The sequence below is a fragment of the Juglans regia genome, chromosome 6 (assembly GCF_001411555.2).
Source record: "Juglans regia cultivar Chandler chromosome 6, Walnut 2.0, whole genome shotgun sequence".
NCBI lineage: Eukaryota > Viridiplantae > Streptophyta > Magnoliopsida > Fagales > Juglandaceae > Juglans > Juglans regia.
Genome location: NC_049906.1, coordinates 33,746,857 through 33,767,058, shown reverse-complemented (window position 1 = coordinate 33,767,058; position 20,202 = coordinate 33,746,857). Strand labels below are relative to the sequence as shown.

Here is a 20,202-nt window from a genome sequence, read left to right as displayed (position 1 = left end):
ATTTATAAAATTTAAATTATTTATTATATTTTATATAAAAATTTATGAAAATTATAATAAAGATATGAGATAGATTGAAAATATTTTTCAATATAAATGAGCCGATGATCTGAGTTTATCCAAAATAATAGTGTTTTAGAATCTTACTGAGATTTTTTTAATTTATAAAATTACTGTTGAGATATGTTTAATTCTTTTATAAAATACTAAAAATATAATAAATCTCATAGATAATTGATTTGAGATATATTAAAATAAATTTAACCCAAAGGTAGCCTTAAAGTTGAAATCCCAATTTCCAATAAATTGAACTATAATAAATATTCAGCAAAATTTATAAATTTCACCTTTAATTTTAACAATTGTGCATATTATCATTTTTAGCAATTTTTTAAGAAAAATGTTACTCATCATTTCTACACTATACACTAAACATGATTTTTTTATTTTTTTTTATTTTTTTCTCTTACTAAATATGTGGTATATGAATGATAAGTATAAAAACTCAATTAATTTATGAAGAATATAACTAAAAAAATAAAAATTAAAATTAAGTAATGCGTGGTGTGGGGAATTATGAGTAGCAACGCTATTTTTTAAAATAAAAAAGTATTGTTGAGACTTTTTTGGTCACGTGGACAAAATAATATCATCTTATGATCATTCCTCTTTTATATTGACAAAGAATTTTGACATTTTTTATTTAGAGTTTTTTTTTTTATTATTATTCTTCATAAACTAATTGAATTATTATATTCATCATTCATACACCACATATTTGATAAGAGAAAAAAAATTATGTATAATGTAAAATTTTTCATACACCAATATCTATGGGCTTCGAGAATATGAAATTCATACACCACATATGAGTAGAATTTTTCATTTAGAAATCATGGATGCATTGAACATTCATTATTTGTAAATATAAATTGTAACACTCTAATAAAAGGGACCAAACTATACAATTATATTTTAAAATGATTAGTCAATAATATAGTTGAATTAGAATCTCATTAAAATAATATAAGGAATAAAAATTTTTCAATCTCAAATAATATCAGATATCATGTATCGATGACAATGAAGTATTGCATAAATATACGTTATGGTATAAAGAGCACAAAGATTTATATAGGTTTACACTAAAACCAATTTCTACGGGTCTCGAGAAGGTGAAATTCACTAAAGTCATGTTTTATAGAAGCGTTAATAGTGTCTTTCTAAGCAATAAATTATATTTGAGCATGGAGATGAAGATGAAGCTGCCCTCTCTGGACCCTTTTCCCTTCAAGACATTGAAGCCAAAAGTCTCCAACTTTCCTAGACCTCTCTTTTCGAATTGATGCCTTCCCATTTTTCGCCTTCTTGTCGGTTTTTAGACCTAATTGGGATAGTGATTTGAGATTAAATAAGACGAGATGAATGTTAAATAAAATATTATTTTTATTTTAAAATTTAAAAAAAGTTAAATTATTTATTATATTTTATTTAGAAGTTTGAAAAAGTTGTAATAATTAGCGAGATTAGTTGACTATCCAAACAGGTCAAATCACAATTTTATGTCTTCTCTCCTTAAGATGATATATCTATAAAGAAAAATGATATATAGAAGCCACTGTTTATAGAAGCCAATTTTGCACACATTAGGTGTCAAAATATACACCACATGTTTGAGAGGGAAAACGAGAGAGAGAGAGCACAGATGAGAGAGAGAGCACAGATGAGAGATGAGAGAGAGAGAGCAAATGAGAGATGTGAGAGAGAGAGAGCGCAGATGAGAGATGAGAACATGAGAGAGAGAGAGCAGATGAGAGATGAGAGAGAGAGAGCGAGCGAGCGAGCGATGAGAGAGAGAGCGAGCGAGAGAGAGAGTAGAGATGAGAGAGAGAGCGAGACGAGAGATGAGAGAGAGAGCGAGACGACGAGAGAGAGAGACCTAGAGCATAGATGAGAGAGAGAGCGAGACGAGAGATGAGAGAGAGAGCGAGACGCCGAGAGAGAGCGAGACGACGAGAGAGAGAGAGAGAGAGACCGAGAGCAGATATGAGAGAGAGAGAGAGTGGAAATGAGAGAGAGAGCGAGCCGAGAGAGAGCGAGACGGCGAGAGAGAGAGAGAGAGAGAGAGAGAGACCGAGAGCAGATATGAGAGAGAGAGAGAATGGAAATGAGAGAGAGAGCGAGACGGCGAGAGAGAGAGAGACCGAGAGTAGAGATGAGAGAGAGAGAGTGGAGATGAGAGAGAGAGCGAGACGAGAGAGAGAGCAGAGATGAGAGAGAGCGGATACGATGAGAGAGAGAGACGTTGGTGAGAGAGACAAGCCGAAGGAAGAAAAAAAAAACAATTGGATGAGAGGCATCCACGTAGTGTGTGCATTGTGTGCACCACTACAGTGGATGCCGTATGGCACTTCTCATCTATAAATAATAGTAAAATAGTTTGAGTTAATATATTTTATAGAATTTTAGAAAATGAGAAAGAAGAAGTTGAATAAAAATATTATAAAGTTAGAAATATTATTAGAATATCATTTTTTTAACAATATTTTTGTTTTGAGATTTGAACAAATTGAATTACTTTTTGTATTTTTCTTCGAAGTTTAAAAAAGTTGTAATGATTAAATAATGATTAAATAAAAAAGTTAAATTTAAAACTTTAGAATTGAACAAGTGTCTATATTTGAGTTGTGTTCAGATATTGAGTTAAAATGAGATGAGATGAGTAATGATATACACATATCACATTGCACAACAATGTTATAAAATGAGGATATTTTTGTAAAGTAATGTTATTTTTATAAGATATTTTACAAAAGTACTCTTCATTTAAAACATAATTGTGTAAAGTATTGTAAAAAATGTTTTAAGTAAATCATTTTCCATTACCATATTCGGTGTGAAAATCACAATAAACTACGTTATTATGTACAAATTATCATGTTCTCTCTAAACTCTCTTTTATTCTAGAAATGGAGGGTGGAAGAGAAGATAATAAAACTTGTTTCTGCCATTTTTCCTTGAATATCTTGAATCCCAAAGGAGATCAATTTAATAGTTGAGAGGCTTTGGCCTTGTCCAAATCATCCCGGTTATTTGTTTGACGACTTGTCGTCTCCTTCACCATTTAATCACTTGAGGCCTTGTTCAAGAGAGAAGATGAGAGAATCTAAACAAAGGAAAAACATAATTACAAAGAGAGAGGATAGAAGAATTGGTATCATTTGGTATAATTGATTACATCTTTTAGATCTGTAATTTGTGGGGGTGGCTCGGACTAGGCTACAAAATCGTTTTCTTTTTGTTGGCTACAACATTTCAAAAAGAAAAACGTTTGATTCACAAAAAGTTCTCAAATAAAATTCACAAACTAATACAACCTGTTGTTATGATACATCTAGACTAACCAAACCGAAAATCTCGTATTTGAGAGGAACAACCGATTTCCGACCAAATCCAATAAAGAATCCGATGAAAAATTTTCCGATCAATTTTGACCTGATCAATTCCAATACATGATATTCAAGTCATTGTGTGATAACTCCAAACTCCTAAAAAACAATCAAACTTGCAAACAATCACATTCTTTGATTTACATACTATAGCATGAAATTTTCATATGGTCATCATAGGCAAGAGAGAGACTATGATGATCATAAATAAAAGAATTGGGGAGTGGAAGATAATAGGACAAGGCCTTCACAAAAAGAATGCGACTCATATATACCAAAATACAGATTATATTATACGCTTGAGTTCCATACATGATCTAGTTGTATTTACAAAGCATCAAGACTTCATTTTCAACATACAAAAATCTTCACTGCTGAAGACCTTCTATGAATCTTCTGAGGCAGAAACTCTAGTCACCTGAAAATCATATATTCAAAACATAACTAATTATTTCAGCATGTATCTGCAATTGTAAATAGAATAAACGGGTCAGGAAGGACCTCAAGGAAAAAGAAAAACATTCTACTTGTTAAGTTGTTCATAGTAAAATTACCCATGACAATATTTGAACTTTGTTTTTGTTTATTTGAAATGATGTAGAGAGTTCACAAACTAACTGAAAATTTGAGCACCAATAGAGAAAATGTAAACTGTTGTAAAATACAATAAGACAGTGCATACTTAGTGATATGATAGTGAGTACAAGAATTTTTTTGATATGATAGTGAGCACAAGAATAAAGAATGAACCATGACATGTCCATTCACCACAAAACTACCTGCAAACCCTTTAGAAACATTTCCCTGCCCATCCTAAAATTCATTTAATGACAATGATCCATTTATCATAATGGTTAAACCATCTTCGGTATAACTTTTGAGGGCTGGGCATGAATGATTCTTTTGCTTGGACAATAGATGAAAACAAGACATTAAACAAACTGCATACAAGTTAGCTTAAGTGGTAAGAGTGTGGTGGTATACTTCCTCCAGATCCTAAAAAGTTTGAACACTCGTGCAAACAATTTTAAGGGTAATCAGATTAAGGCAATTTCCCTTAACTTACCCAAGATAAGAAACACCTTGTTGAAAGCTTTTGCACCCCCAAGATTATTTGATTATTCGAAACTTTGTTCTACACACCCAACGCCAATAAAAAATTGCATTAAAGGTCAAAGTGCTTCACTAAACAAAATGTAAAATTACCACTTATCCCAAAAACTAAAACTAATAAAAAGAGATAAATTATTATATTTATAATATATCTTAAAACTTCCTCCCATGTGGATCACTTTCCCTCAATAAGTAAGCCCAACTCGTAGAGTTTGAGTTTGAAGACCTTAATCATTGGAGTGACGTGAAGAGTTTGAATTTGAAATCAAGACCTTTGCTTTGATACTATGTAAAATCATCACTTGTCCCAAAAATTTAAACTAGTGAGAAGAAGTATATTATTATGAATAAATATAGATAGAAATCACTATTGAGAGCATCCATTTTGCACACATGATATGGCATCATGTAGACCACACATCTCCTCAAGTGAGTGTTGAGAACAATAAACTAGAAACAGCCACGCAGTGAGTGCAAAGTATACACTGCTATAGTGGCTTCTCTCTAGCATTACTCTATTATTATATATTAGTAATATATTTTACCACAAAACCTCCTTTTGATATATATATATATATATATATATAATATTTGTACTATAAAAAAAATATTTTCCACAAAACACATTTCCAAAAGCACGCTTTTTTGACACTTTGTGAGTTTAAAACACACATTTGTAATTTTCAACAAAAAAAAAAATATATATATATATATCATCTCAATACCTGATATTGAAGATCACTTACCTACCATGGCATCATATGTGATGTGTGTGCTTTGAATCCAATATAACAGTCCAAGTCGACTTTATAGATGGAATGAAATTTAATTGTTTATGTTAGCATAAACTTCAACACCTACAATTCTTGAGTTTTTTGTCCATCACCATTTCAGTAGATTCTATTTTAACCATACACTTTAATTTTATCATCCCTATCAAATATCACAATATATATTTAGAAAAGCACAAGAAAATTATATAAATTGTTATGTTTAAATTCTACGTAATTAGTCTAGTACTTGATTGTCACATTGCATAATACCTAATAAATTGAGTTTATATCTATTTTTTTTTTATAAGTTTATATCTATATATATGACCATCTTGCTTTTTAAACTTTTGATATTGTATTTTAAGGGGTTTTCTGCGTGTGGAGTATTAGTCTTGTGGGAAACAAGGGGTCGGGATAGTTACTTGCTTTGCTTTTAAGAGGCATGTTTTGTCCCAATAGGGCTTGGTGTTTATTGGATAGGTTTTTAATTTCCCCCTCTTGGGCGATGTTCATTAGGGCTCTCTATTATGGGTGATGTTCATTACCGCTCCTTGTCCTCAGACATTAAGACTTAATTAAAACAAATGCCTACAGGTTGAAGCATAAAGAGTAAGACTTAGTTAAAACAAATGCCTACAGGTTGAAGCATAACCAGTAGTAGGCACACAAACAAAACTTACATAAATATACAAAAAATGACTAACCTCGATTTCTGCTCCAAACTTTCGACAATCTGGCTAAGAGCATGAACAGCCATTTTCTTCACCTGTTTCAAGCAGAGCAACAATCAAAAACCTTACAAACAAGATGTGTACGCCAGCTTTTAAAACCATTTAACATCATGCAATTATCATATGCATATCACAAAGTTTTTTCGCAAACCCAACTATGCTACTGAGCACGCACCATGATTTTGTTTTGGTAACTTAAAAAATAATAATCTCAGTGCTTGCTCATCACATTAAATTGAAGTTAACGCAGAACCAAATCAAAATCTATCAGAACAGGCATCTTAGGGCAGGTTTGGGGGGTGGGATGAGACACAAAATTCTCATCTCATCTCATCATTACACATTTTTCAAATCCTCATATAAAATATAATAAATATTTCAATTTTTTCAAATTCCAATACAATAATAATACTAAAACAAAACACAAAATTCACATCTCACCCTCCAAATCTGCCCTTAATGGGAATGCTACAATTCTGCTACAATTTATCAAGCACTAGTTCACAGCAATAAGATAGGTACACCTTGCACTGAGGACTCAAGTGTTTTTCTGTAAATTGTGCAGGTAGAATCAACAGCAGTGATTTCTTGGAGCAAAAAATGATGTTTTCCAGTGCAATCCATCCAAAGTTTGACCACAATGAGGGAAGTGGGGACGAGGTAATGGGATGGGAAAATTGTGACAGCAACAAAGATAATGCAGTTCTAATTATCAGAATAATATGTAACATGCTTCACCAAGATACCACTACAAAGAATGCTCACATTCACCAGCAATTGGCGAGTTATACTGTTACAGCTATAGAAAAGTCAGAAGACCATAAAATAAGAACTACAAGATTGGGCATTCTGATAATATATATCACTACAAACGAAAAGCTTTGTCATTTGACGCATTGCACAAAGCAAAACATGAGACAGGTCACTACTACTACAAATGGTATGTAAATATTTTCTCTCTTTTTTATTGGCCCCGAGTGTCTAGGAACAACATCCCAACTTATCTTGGGGGTGCACAAGCTTTTGGCAAGAAATTTCCCGCAAGTGCACCTCAAGTAATTCAAAGGAAAAATCTCCCAGTCCGATGACCCCTAGAAATTATTTGCACCTAGTGGGATTTAAACCTTAACTTCGAGAGAGCATACCTCCAAACCCAAGGTGTTTACCACTTGAGCCAACCTCTAGGGTTTAAAATGCAATTACATCATAAAGATAAATGCAATTACATACCTCCAACTTGTCCTCCTTAGCCCGATGGTTATGGGGTAATGTACGAAATTCCTCTGTCAAACGGATGCACTCGGCAACATTTTCATGTGAGACAAAGTCTAGTGCAACCTTTATGCATGACTAAACAGAAAAGTAAAATGGTTAAATTCAAAATCATAAATTTTTAGATTTGGAAACATATCCATCAATAGAAACCAGTTTCATATATCACAAAAAGAACAAGAATAGTAAACAAATCCATTATAATGTGCATCCATTGGCAGACTCATACAACTTAAAAAGAAAGAATGGTACACTTCATAAAGAAGGCACAATTCACAGCATAAACTATATAATTTCTTCCATCATAGCCTTTTTTCTAGTCTACTTTCAATAAATTAATTTGCTACATAGTGAAGACATAATACCCCACAATTGTAATTTCTGCTATCCTTGTTTTATCAAGTTTATTACCATTATTTGGAAAAATTATAGTGTTCTAGAAATACGTGACAATAATTGCTGCCATTTGTCTCCAAAGATTTAACCAATTACGTAACAGGGTCAAGCGCAAAAGACGGAAAATCTTATGATTTCGGTAAGTTTCTGGTAAGAATTGCAATTTTTTCTTTTTTTTGATAAGTAAACGGTAGTATACTTTTTCTTTTTTATAAGTTATTTGCAAATTCTAATTAAAAAACAGAGCATCCAGCTTTAAACAATAAACCTAGTTGTTTACAACTTAGGTTAAGTTTGGACAATGAGTTGAGATGAGATGAGTTGAAATTAAAGTTGAAAATTGAATATAATATTATTAGAATATTGTTTTTTAATATTACTATTGTTTTAAGATTTGAAAATTTTGAATTATTTTTTATATTATGTGAAAATTTGTGAAAGTTGTAATAATGATATATATGGGTTGACAGTCCTTCTCAATCCAAACCGAGCTTTAGAAGAAACAATTGAGAAAACGATATAGAGAGAAGAGACACACTTGCTAACATCATAGGAGCCGAAAAATGATAGCATATGTTCCAAAGGCTCCACCGAAAGTGGTTTTCTTCCCATGTACAGCAGCGTGGGGGAGAATCTTATCGTGGACATGTGACGAAACAGGACATTTTAGTTATTATTTGTTGCATGTGTAGAAAAAGTAGAGAACCATTGGATCTCCTTCTTTTGCATGATCTATGAACTCTTTGAGGTTGGTTGGGTAATGCCTTGGTGAGTGGTGTAGCTGCTAACATGTTGGAAAGGGCAATTTGCCAACCATCAGTGTGCACCTTTGTGGAAGATGATCACATTGTGCAAATTATGGCATCTATAGAAAGGAAAAAAAAAAACTAATGTAGTTTTGAAGAATGAGAAATTTATGTTTGAGCTAAAAATCATATATTCATTACACACTATTTTTTAAGCTCTAATCAGAAATTTAATGAACAAATCCACTCTGTTCTTGATACACCATACCGTTAAGAGCCTACAGTGCTGTTGCTTTTTCTATTTCTAAAATTTGGGATATTCTATCATGCTTTGCTTTTGATTGCTATCTCTTGAATATGTCATGCATACTAGGGTAAGATCCCCTTTCATAATTAATTAATTTTCCATCTAAAGCATAAACAAACACCTATACAAGATCAGGCCAACACTTTAGTGCTTCAACATGAATTTTCAAGATGGATTTATTCATTGGGCTTTAATTGGCATGTTATTTATCTCTATGTACTGGTTAGATGCACATATTTATTCCAAAATTACCATTACATTTTTTTATAGGAAATAATAAATCAAGAATTTTTATTTCCTATACAGGACGTGTACAAGTGAAATACCTAGATTCCTAGCTAGGAATTACAGCCAAAATAAGAAAATCATGGACACTAAGCCCATTAAAATCTATTGCCACCACCCACAAGAGGAAGGATTTAAAAAAGAAAGATTTTAACATCCATTGTGCAATGGCGAACTTCAAAGCTTCTATAATTTCTCTTCCTCCGAATACACCAACACAAGCATCTAGGAGCCATCTTTGATGTTGTTACCACTTGTGAGTTGCCATGAAGGCCCACCAACATGCGAGGAAATCCAACAACCTTCTAGACATGACCTTTGATATTCCAAGTCTTGAAAAAATCATCCCACAAAGTCTTGGTCACCTCACAATGTAGAAGCATACAATCCACTGATTCACCGTTTTTCTTGCACATGCAACACCAATCCATGATCTGTCGCTTCCTTAAGTTGTCTATAGTAAGGATCTTTCCTAAGAAGATATTCCACATAAAAAAAAAAACTTGCTTTCAAGGGAGCTTAGGACTTCCATATATTCCTCTACCAAAAGACATTTGTGCCTTGCCTATTTAGGACTTATAAAAAGACTAGAAGTGAATCTACCTTTCTTGGAGGCGCTTCATGTTATCTTGTCAATAGTTCCAATCATCACTCTTGTGGAATACAATAGAGTACAAATGCAGTGACACCATCCAATACTCAATCTTGTGCTACTTTGATAAAATTAGCATTCCATTGAGGACATCCTCTTCAGACTTCCAAGAACTTAGCTATTGAGACTTCCTTCTCCCATGCGATATAAATTAATGCTGGAAATTTAACTGGTCACCACACCATATTTAATGCCAAAATTTGATTTGAACGCCATCACCAAATTCAATACGAGTGTTTCTAGAGTAGGCTAACCGTCCTCTTCTTATGTGCTTCCACAACCCACCCCATTCTTCATCAAACTTCAAGTCTATAACAACCTTCGATAAAGCATCCCATGGTGGTATTGCCACAACCACTTTCCAAAGAGAGCTTGGTTGAACATGACCAAGTTGTGACTGCCCAAACACGACCCCAATAAATTAGCACACATACCGTTAACCAAAAGACACCTTATTGAAGCTTCCCAATATGGTTGGCAACCTTTAAAGGAAATGGAAACAAGGACAAGAAGTATGTGGGCAAGTTTGAGAGAATGCTTTTGATTAGAGTAAGCCTACCCCTTTTGGACAGGTATAACCTCTTCCAGACAACCAATCTACACCACTGTTTTTATCACAACATCCCAAACACTTGTAGTCTTGAAAGAAGCACCCAGAGGTAGCCCAAGGTACTTCATAGGTTATAAAGATACCTTGCATCCCAAAAAACTGGCCAAGCTCACCACATTAGGAACATTTCCCACTGGGACTGTTTTAGACTAGATAAATTCACTTTCAAACCAAAGTCCAAATCGAAATAAAAGGAAGTGGCCTCAAAGATTGAATTTGACTTTGGTTTGCCTTGTAAAAGATGAGAGTATCATCAGTAAATAAGAGATGGGAGATCTTAAGAGAATTGACATTTCTCACTGAGAAGCCTGAGAGAAAGCCACAATCCACCAGGCCTCAAATCATCTTGTCGAAAGTTTCCATGACAATAATGAATAATAGTGGGAAACGCAAATCCCCCTATTTCAAGCCACAAGAGTTGTTGAAAAAAACCAAGGGATCCATTTAGGAAGATAGAAAAGCAAAGTGTACAAATACAATACATTGCCAAGAAAGCCATTTCTCCCCAAAGCCAACTCAAGCAAATAGAACAAGAAATTCCAATTGATATGGTCATAAGCTTTCTCCATGTCCAACTTGCAAATTAAACGAAGTTCTTTAGACTTGAATCTATCATGCAAGCATTCATTAGCAATTAATATTGGGTCTAGAATCTAACTTTGACAAAGGCGTTTTCAAGCTTCAACATCACCATACCCAATCAGTTCAACACTCCATTCACAAGACTAATAGGGCAATAGTCCTTCATATCCATTGCCTCAGGCTTTTTGGGAATGAGTCATGAATGTAGAACTCTTGCCTCCTCATCACCCTCCAGCCCTGCAATTCCTCCAAGAGAGAGCACTTCTCTTGCACCACGTTGCCAAAAACATGTTCATTCCATTGTAAGTCATTTTACAGTGCCTTAAACATGCAGGCTAGTATGAAATTTGGAGTATCTTGGAAGTGATCAGAGGTCCACTAATGTCTAATTTTGTCTACAATCCTCATATTTCAACATGTCAAACTTGAAATACCTTTGAACCCCTTGGATTTTTCCAGTTTAAAGAAATGGAAATGATCTGGGAAGTCTTTTTTGAATGACATGTTCAATTTATATTATTAATGAATGGATGAATTAATGACTACGCTAAACTTCAGTTAAGCTAAGTCTGACAAGGGTTAATCAGCTACGTCTTTAATCCAGTTAGTGGTTCAGTGCATAAAAATTATTTGTCAATTTACAACTGCTGCACAGGACAAAATTTTAATTTATTAGGTAAACACCAAGTCATAATCTAAAATTGAACAAAAAACTCAAATTAAAAAGAAAAGTGTCAACCACCCTACATGTCACTAGACAAATGCGGCAGTCGAAATCCAAAACCCCATGTAACAACGCTTTCAATTCAATGCTTACGCTACATGGGTTTCAAAAAGCACATGTTAGGTGTACAAATGGACATGATGTTATGCTTATACGCATGCAAATAATCAACTATTAAACATCATTAGTTTTGTAGTCTACGAGAGGCATATAAGCATGAAAATATTAATTTGAGGAAGTAATTCCTAGCTTTAAATTTGAGAACCTGAGGCATACAACTTAATAAACATGTCAACCATATATTGGAGGAATATTTCATATTTGTTTTTTTTATAAGTATTGGAGGAATATTCCTTATTGTTTCCCTCCCAAATGATGTGCTTCCAAAATCTTATTTAAACGAACACCTTTTTGGTAGTCAGCTTACAAGGTGAGTGAGATCAAAGGTTTATTTTGAGGTAAATGTAGCAAAATAATTATGAATTAGTAAAAGTAATCGATAGGTACTTAAATTTATATCTAATTCTTTATAAACCAAAACATGAGGGAAAAAATCCTTTAAGAGAAATTCACTTTACCTCTAAGTTTCTTACTTGATGAGGACAGCCAGCAGGAATAAAGACAGCATCTCCAAGATTTTGGACAAATGTCCATGGTTCAATTCCTATATGATAACATAAACTAATAAAATTATTATCAAGAATTAGACTAAATTATGAAAAAACAAAAAATGATTGCAGTGTTCAGTGCAAATAATTCCACAAAGATCTAACAAACTGACCATATTCCTCCTTGAGCTTTCTTTTGTGATCCACAGTCAAATAAAAGGTCTGATCATGTATAGGGTGAACAACCTGTAGAACCAATATGTGTCAATTTTATATGGGTGCATAGATATATACATATATATACACATGAAATGTACATTTGTCTCTTTGTGCATGCATATGTATATATGCAAATTATTGCCAATGAATAACTAAGTTTACTAACTGAAAGACAAGCAATCACACAAGTTATCATGCCCAGGCCTTTGATGCAATATTTCTATTCAAGGACTTATTTATTGCGGAGTTGGTCAGACCCATATCCCAATTCGTTAATCAGTTTTTTATTAGTTCTCCTTGATACAAATCAATGGGAATTTTAACAGATTCAAGATTTTTCTCTACAAAAAACTAAATGATAGACACTTTGAAAAGTAATATCATTTCTCATCATTTACAATAATAACCGTGTGTATTCAAACCACCAATTCTTATATCCTAACACAACTTTGCCACGTGCTTACAGCTTACAGTAAATCCATTTGGTAGGATTATTTCAACTATTACAAGCAACAAGGTAACATAAGTTCCTTTTCATTAATGCACCCAAGCAACATCACAATGATAGACCATACAAAGGTACTATTTATAATAATTTAGCTCTCCCAATATTTAAAGAATGTATAACGATAATAATTATACATAAAAATGATAAGAAAAATTAGGATAAAGATATAACATTTACGGCCCTTATAAAAAAAAAAAATTCAAAGCCAAATTACCAGTGGCACAGGACAACAATGGGTGTGCCTGAATTCCCTGAAATGCTTCTTAAGATATTCCTGCAGTTTCGGGACATCTTGTCTCCGGAAAATGTCCCCAAGGGCACCACCATCAGAAGCTTCTAAGAGCATTCTCATTGGATTAGCTAAATTAAAGTATATTTTTGATGAATGCAAGATGAATTTAGCATTTAGCTATTACATTCACATAAGTTTCTATATTGGAATAGCTATTTTTTCATTATATGACAATAAAATAATATAAGATGAATTTAACTTTGACTATTCACATCAAATCTCCAAATTAGATTATCTATTTATTCATTATATAGTAATGAGTAATTAATAATTTTGAAAATTTTTTAATTTTTTTAATTATAAATTTATTTTATTTTATCATATTTTACTATTCATAATATTATATATTAATTAGTAATTGTATTCTAATTATATTTTTTCAATTGTCATTTAAAATGGAGAGAGAAATAATTGATATTAAAAGGAGAGAGAAAGAAATAATATAAAATGGATTTGATGAATGAATAGTGTGTTCCAAATTTAGAAATTAGTTTAGACTTTACTGTAGCTATATTCCAAATATTTGGAATATAGCTAATTCAATGTGAGGGATTTTATGACCTAATAGCTAAATTCTCATTGGATTTAGCTTTTAGCTAATCCAATGAGAATGCTCTAACCTGTCCACATCATTTCCAGAAATTGTAAGACCATTCCCAGCATTGTAAATTTGATCCAAGATGGCCTCTTCAGTCTTTCCCATCTCTGGTCCACGTGAAAATTCTGTCCGATTCATACTTGAATCACCAGCAAGTTGAATAATAGGATCAGCTGGTTCTTTAATGGTTAACTCTTTGTCTTCATTCCCAAGTACACCACTAAATTCTTTATCATTAGCAGTAACTGGACAAGACAAACTACCAGAAATGTTACTCTCAACTTTTTCATCCATAGGCTGAAAATCCCCAAAGATTTCCTTTGGCCTTGCTCAAAGTGCTTCCTTTTCAACTTCTCTACAGCCTTTAGAGTCTCAGATTTAAATTGCACTTTGTAGGTGTGTGTCAAAACATTTACCTGAAAAAATGTATTAAGAGTAAATGAAATAAGAAAATAAAACCAAAAAATTCATATCGATCTTTTATTTCTATCCCTCATATGGGCAACAAAATAACTTTTTCAAGAAAATGCTAAACCAAAATATGCAAAAGCAATCACACAGAATGACAAATTTTTATACAAGTAATTTAAACTTTCTAGAAAAGAGCAGAGGGGTTTCTCTACGGAGAGAAACATGTTATCAAAGAATATCATCAAAATACTATCTGCCTTGCTTTCCATGCACTTTAATTACATCTAGTCAATCGCATGTTTAAAGCAAAACAGCACCTATGCCTCCTGTTTCCCCTTCTATTGATATGTCAGCATGAATTTCTAAATCAAATGAGCAGCTTAAAAAAGATAACAAATGCACCGATATTTTATACAATGTGATGCAGAAGGAAGGCAGTGACCGAGTGGGTTAAAAAGATTACGATAAATTTATGCCACCAAGTAGATTAAAGCCTAAAAGCTTAGTCTAAACCCTAAATACTTGAATATTGCATCAGTGTTGCTAAGAAGATGTGGGCATTGTAGCTACTCTGACAATTGGAGAAACACAAATCAAAGCCACCTATTTTATTCAAAACTAGGTTTGAACTCCAAGTAGCAGATGCCCATTATATCAAGCCAAGATAATCCCAAGAGGTTGGCCCAAGTGGTAAAGGCTCTGGTCTTGGGGTATCACTCCCTTCAAGGTCCAAGATCCAACACCTCATGGGTGCAAACACCCCCTGGTAAAAAGCCAGCGATTAACCAATTCTGTCTAGGGAAACTTCCAAGCGCGCGGTGCACGGAACCGGGGTGTACTCTGCAGGGGTGGGTCTGAAGGGCCTTGCCTTAGAGAGGTTCCCGACATAAAAAGTATCAAGCCAAGATGTAAGTGTCTAACTTAAAAACCAACTCTAGATTGAAATATATAACATGATTGATTCAAGAGATTGCAAGAAAATCACGGCTGGGAATTTAGTCAACTAGAGCCTGGAATGGTCAGTAACTGACATCCATTCAGTGTTCAGAAAATACCCAAAACTTACAAAAATCAAATGGCCCTTAACATAGATTTCCTTTAACCTAGATTAAGAAGAAAAAAGACAGTTCCATGCAACCCCCAAACAAAATAAACTAAATGGTAGAAGTTCCAAAAATATCAAACATATCGCATCAGACATGTCGCAATGAAGCTTAGTGACAGAGTCCCCACAACCAAGCTCCTGAGGAAATCCATAAGCAATATAAGTCTTCGGGCCCATATCCGGCTTCAGAGATTTCTCAGGCAAGTTGGCTGTGATATTTAAAAGGCCCTTACGAGGGTGTGTATATTCCTTAAAGGGTAAGCGACAGAGAAACTTAGCACCATGGCATGGCAATCGTTCCTCAAATAAATTAGATGGAGGCCAATCTTTCAGTTTAAGTATTTGGGGCCACCAAAGCCAATCAGAACGACCAACCCTATACCCAGTAAAGAACTGGTGGATATTGACATCGCTCTGCAATTCATCACACAAATTAGTACAATAAAGCAAAATTCCAGGAAGAAACAATTTCTACATATCATATTAAATTGACGCAGACAAATGAGGAAGTATTAACAAATAAACCAAAAACCTCCTAAATATAAGAAGGGAAAAGTTTAAAGAAACTATGAATAATAATAATAATAATAAAATTTGGTAATAACAATTACCTGAGTGAACAAGGAACCACCAGAAATTGGACTTGAAAATTCAATTAGAGATTGAAAGTACCAGAAAGCAGTCATCAAGATCTTCCCCATAAAGTCCATTTTAGGATGCAGTATATCCAGCTGCTAATTCTAAGTGGGGTTTATAAATGACACAGTAAAGCTATAGACAAGTTGTAATTGCAAAATTAGTTGCTATCTTCAGAAACAAGAATCTCCCTCGTAGTAAATTTGGTTTGAAATTTTCAAAAAAACAAATATTCAGTTTCAAGACTTTACAGATAAAGAGCATTAATTTAGGCACAGGCAACATTACAATGACAATGAGCAATTCAACACCCAAAAATAAGATTTTATTAAAAAGATCATAATGGACTAACCTCACACCAATCCAAGCAATCAATAGCCTTTACTTCCAACTCCCTACCATGCTTAGCATGTTTCATTTGACAGACTACACGCCACATGACATCAGGTTCCCAACTTAAACCAGATGCAGATTCAAGCACATTGCTCACAATCACAGGTTCGGCTCTGCTCCAATGCCACTGGAAATGCTTCAAATCCCCATGTATATCTTGGGCCCTTGGGCAATACAAATAGTTGTCATCAGAATCTTCTCAAGAAGCCACTTTCCACAGCCTATCATTGCTCAAGTCAATTTCACCCACAGAATTGAAACACAAACACAGTTGTAAAGGAGTTGCAGCCACATCCATAAGTTTGTAAGTTCCACTATTTCTTCTGCATTTTTCACCAACTCTGCAATGGGATTTTCAGAGAACATACATCTCAATTCTAGAGTGCCATGACCACAACCACCCATGTCTTCTGGGGGGCACGGGATGCTGCCATCTTCTTTTGCTTTCCACTCAAATTTTGACTTTATATGATCCGGCAGCCTACTCTCAGAAAGTAATTCCACTGTTTTTCCCTCTCCACCATGCAAATAGTCAAGCCCACGGTTAATATACTGCACAATCACTTCTTTCTCACCTCCCAGCATATTTCCATCACGGATCTCTTGGCAACAGATGAGGCAAAGATCAAAAAAACATCTAGGACAGCTTTTGTGAAAATCATATATGGAAGTTTTGCAATTGTTGCTGCAAAATAATAGGTAACGTCAAGACCTTCATAAAACTATGGAACAATTACAAACAGAAAGCATTGCCAGAAAAGAACTTACCAGTACATACGCTCATCAATAGGGCAATCTGCTTTTTTTTATCTCTAACTGTGGAAGTGATAAACCTACCAAATCCATAATCAGATCAGAAGATTACTTTCTTTTTATCGGCCAAACCAAAGGATCAAATTGAAGCCATATATTAGAAAAAGGATAATGATAGGCTTACTACCTCCTACCACCAATTTACTACTCCATATTGTATTTGAAATTTTCATTTTTTTTATTATTTTCTTTTAAGTATTTTTTTAACATCCTTAATCATTAAGAAAAAATTAAAAAAATATATAACTTTACTAATAGTCACTTACTTAACCGTTAAGTAAAAGAAAATAACAAAAAAAAAAATAAAGGGAGTAGTGAAAGGGTGGTAGGAAGTAATGCCTATCACTATCCTATTAGAAATCACGAGTGTTAACAAGCAACTGCAAAGAATAATCAAAATTAAGATTGACCCATCACCATGTCAAGGAAGGGGTAGCTTTTAGCATCCAGCAAGGATGCAAGCCAAAAAAATTTGTTTTGCCAGTAAAACTAGCAATTTCTACATTTATGACACATCTTTCAGTCCAAACAAAAATAAATAAATAAATAAATAGCATGATAGATGTGTTTCTAAACTTATGTGACAAGAATTGAAAAAAAATACCTTGTCTTTTAGCCTCCATTTCCTTCTCAATCATCTGTTCTTCATTAAGCCGTTTCAAAATTGGAACGAGTATTTGTAGGGAGTACTTACAGTGCTCAAATTTCTCATCTTCACTCACAATTAATTCTTGGTTCTTCAAATTCTGCACCAAGGCATATATAATCTGTCAAACTTTCAATTCATAACCAAAAAAAGGAAGTCAACATAAAATACCACCATCTCATGAGACGTGAGGAAAGGAAAAACTAACTTTAACAGGTACGTCCAAACGTAAGCATGCTTTGCAATTGCAATTTTCACGGCATACTGGACAAGCCTTGGCAACAGCATTCTTGTCCATATTTGGATACCTAAAGAACACAAACAAATATAGTAATTAAACAAGGGCAGTAAACAAGCAGGAGCTTGTATTTGGATTCAAAATATATTAATTTCCAGCTTGTAATACTCTATGAATTTCCTTAGATCTTATTATCAAGCCTCATATCCCCAGGTTTCAAACCATAGAACTTAAAATTACACAAGTTTAGAAGTGACACCTGTTAAAAAGAATAAGAGATTTAACAGATACCCAACATTTTGAAGCTTCCCAATGCATCCTTTGTATGTTCCATGTCCAATGAAAATATGTGATTTACAATGGAATGGCTAATTTTGAGATTGAAGCCAAATTATTTTCTAATGAGGAATAATCCAAAACTTCAATTTCAATAGCAAAATCCAACATAAGTTAACCACACGGATTGTGAAATAGTTCGATCACAAAAGCTCCATACCTAATTAACAAGCTAGAATTGACCCATGGAATAAGAGATGAGAATCATTAAAAGAAAGACGAGAGTTTCAACTTAGACCTGGTCCGTTAAATTGAATACATAATCGACAAACTAGAAAACAAAAAACAAAAAACTTTTACCATCTATCCAGGCAAGGGATACAATATCGTTTTCTCTTACAACTTGTGCACCGAACAACCCGGCCTTTATCATTCCTCTGACATTGATGGCACATTAAGGACTCCTCTTCAATCCACTGTTGAATACAAACTCAGTCAAACACAATCCACGAAACTAACCAAAAGAAATACACAACAAAGCAAAGAGAAGGGAAATAGATTATCACCTTTGGATCATGTTTATTTATTTTAGCAATCTCTCGGTTTGGAACGTTTGTAGCCCTCAATGAATAACCTGTCCTAGAGGTCCTTCCAGAAGAATATTTCCTCTTTGCCCCATCGTTCTCCTCGTTTTCCATAACAGCGCATTTCGTATCCCTCTGCGCAACTCCAACTCTGCCACGCTTCTTCTTTGGCCTTTCTGGTATCCCCTCCTTATCTGCATCGCCAACAATTCCTTGCTCTGGATCGAAGCCGTGCTCAACTTTCTCCTTCTACTGAGCACCACAACTTTCTCCACCACCTTTCTCAGACGATAAATTCCTCCTTTTCCTCCCACGCTTATTTTGAGTCCTTCCCAGAATCATCTCCTTATTTGCATCCTGAGCAATTCCTTCCTCTGTACTGCCATTGTTTTCCCCAACTTTCTCATTCTTCTGAACACGACTATTTGCTCCGGTAGATAAATTCCTTTTCTTTCTACCACACTTCTTCACTGGACTTTCCAGTATCCTCTCCTTAGCAACGTCAACAATTTGTTGCTCTGATACCAACCCATTTTTTTCCCCAACTTTCATAGTCTTCTTAACACCACAATTTCCTCTAGCAGATAACTTCCTTATCCTCCGATGCTTCTTAACTAAAACGTCACTATCCTCTTCGCTCAAAACTTCAGCATAACTCACATTTCTCACCCGACGAGTTTTCTGCCTACTTTCCATAGAAAACCCACCTCCATTGACAGAATCACCGCCTTTCTCGATCTCCTCCCCCGAAACCCCAGCATCCTCCTCTCCCTTCTCCCTAATCTCTTCAATCTTACCACGCTTCTTCTCCTCCTCCTTCACAGGCTCAACTGCATCAACTCTCCCTTTACCCTCGGCATCATATTCTTCCTCCAACTCCCTTCTCACAGGCTTTCTTCCGCGTGCCATCACAGACCCAGCAAACAATAAAGGAAGAAAATGAACAGAGTGTTTTTCCGATCAAAATAGAGTATATATTTCTTTATGGAGTTGTGCGTTTTAAGGGGAAACAGTGGTGGGTGAGGGAAATTTTTGAGTTTTGAATGTGTGGCGCGAAGAATGTCAAATCGCACCCAACTCTACCTCAATTAGGGCTATTCATTAGGGTACTGTTCGTCTCGTAATTGATGCTCTCTCAGGCTCCCAAAAATCCCCATACATTGGTCGCATCGAGATTTCGATTACAGTTTTGAATTTCCTCCCTTTTCGGTTCTCCTGAGCAAGCTCTCCCACCA

General features: G+C 34.3%; 1 pseudogene; it reads right to left on the bottom strand.

The window, feature by feature from the left end:
- Positions 1 to 5,910: 5,910 nt before the first annotated feature.
- Positions 5,911 to 19,876, bottom strand: LOC109012100 (annotated as a pseudogene).
- Between the last annotated feature and the right edge of the window lie 326 nt (positions 19,877 to 20,202).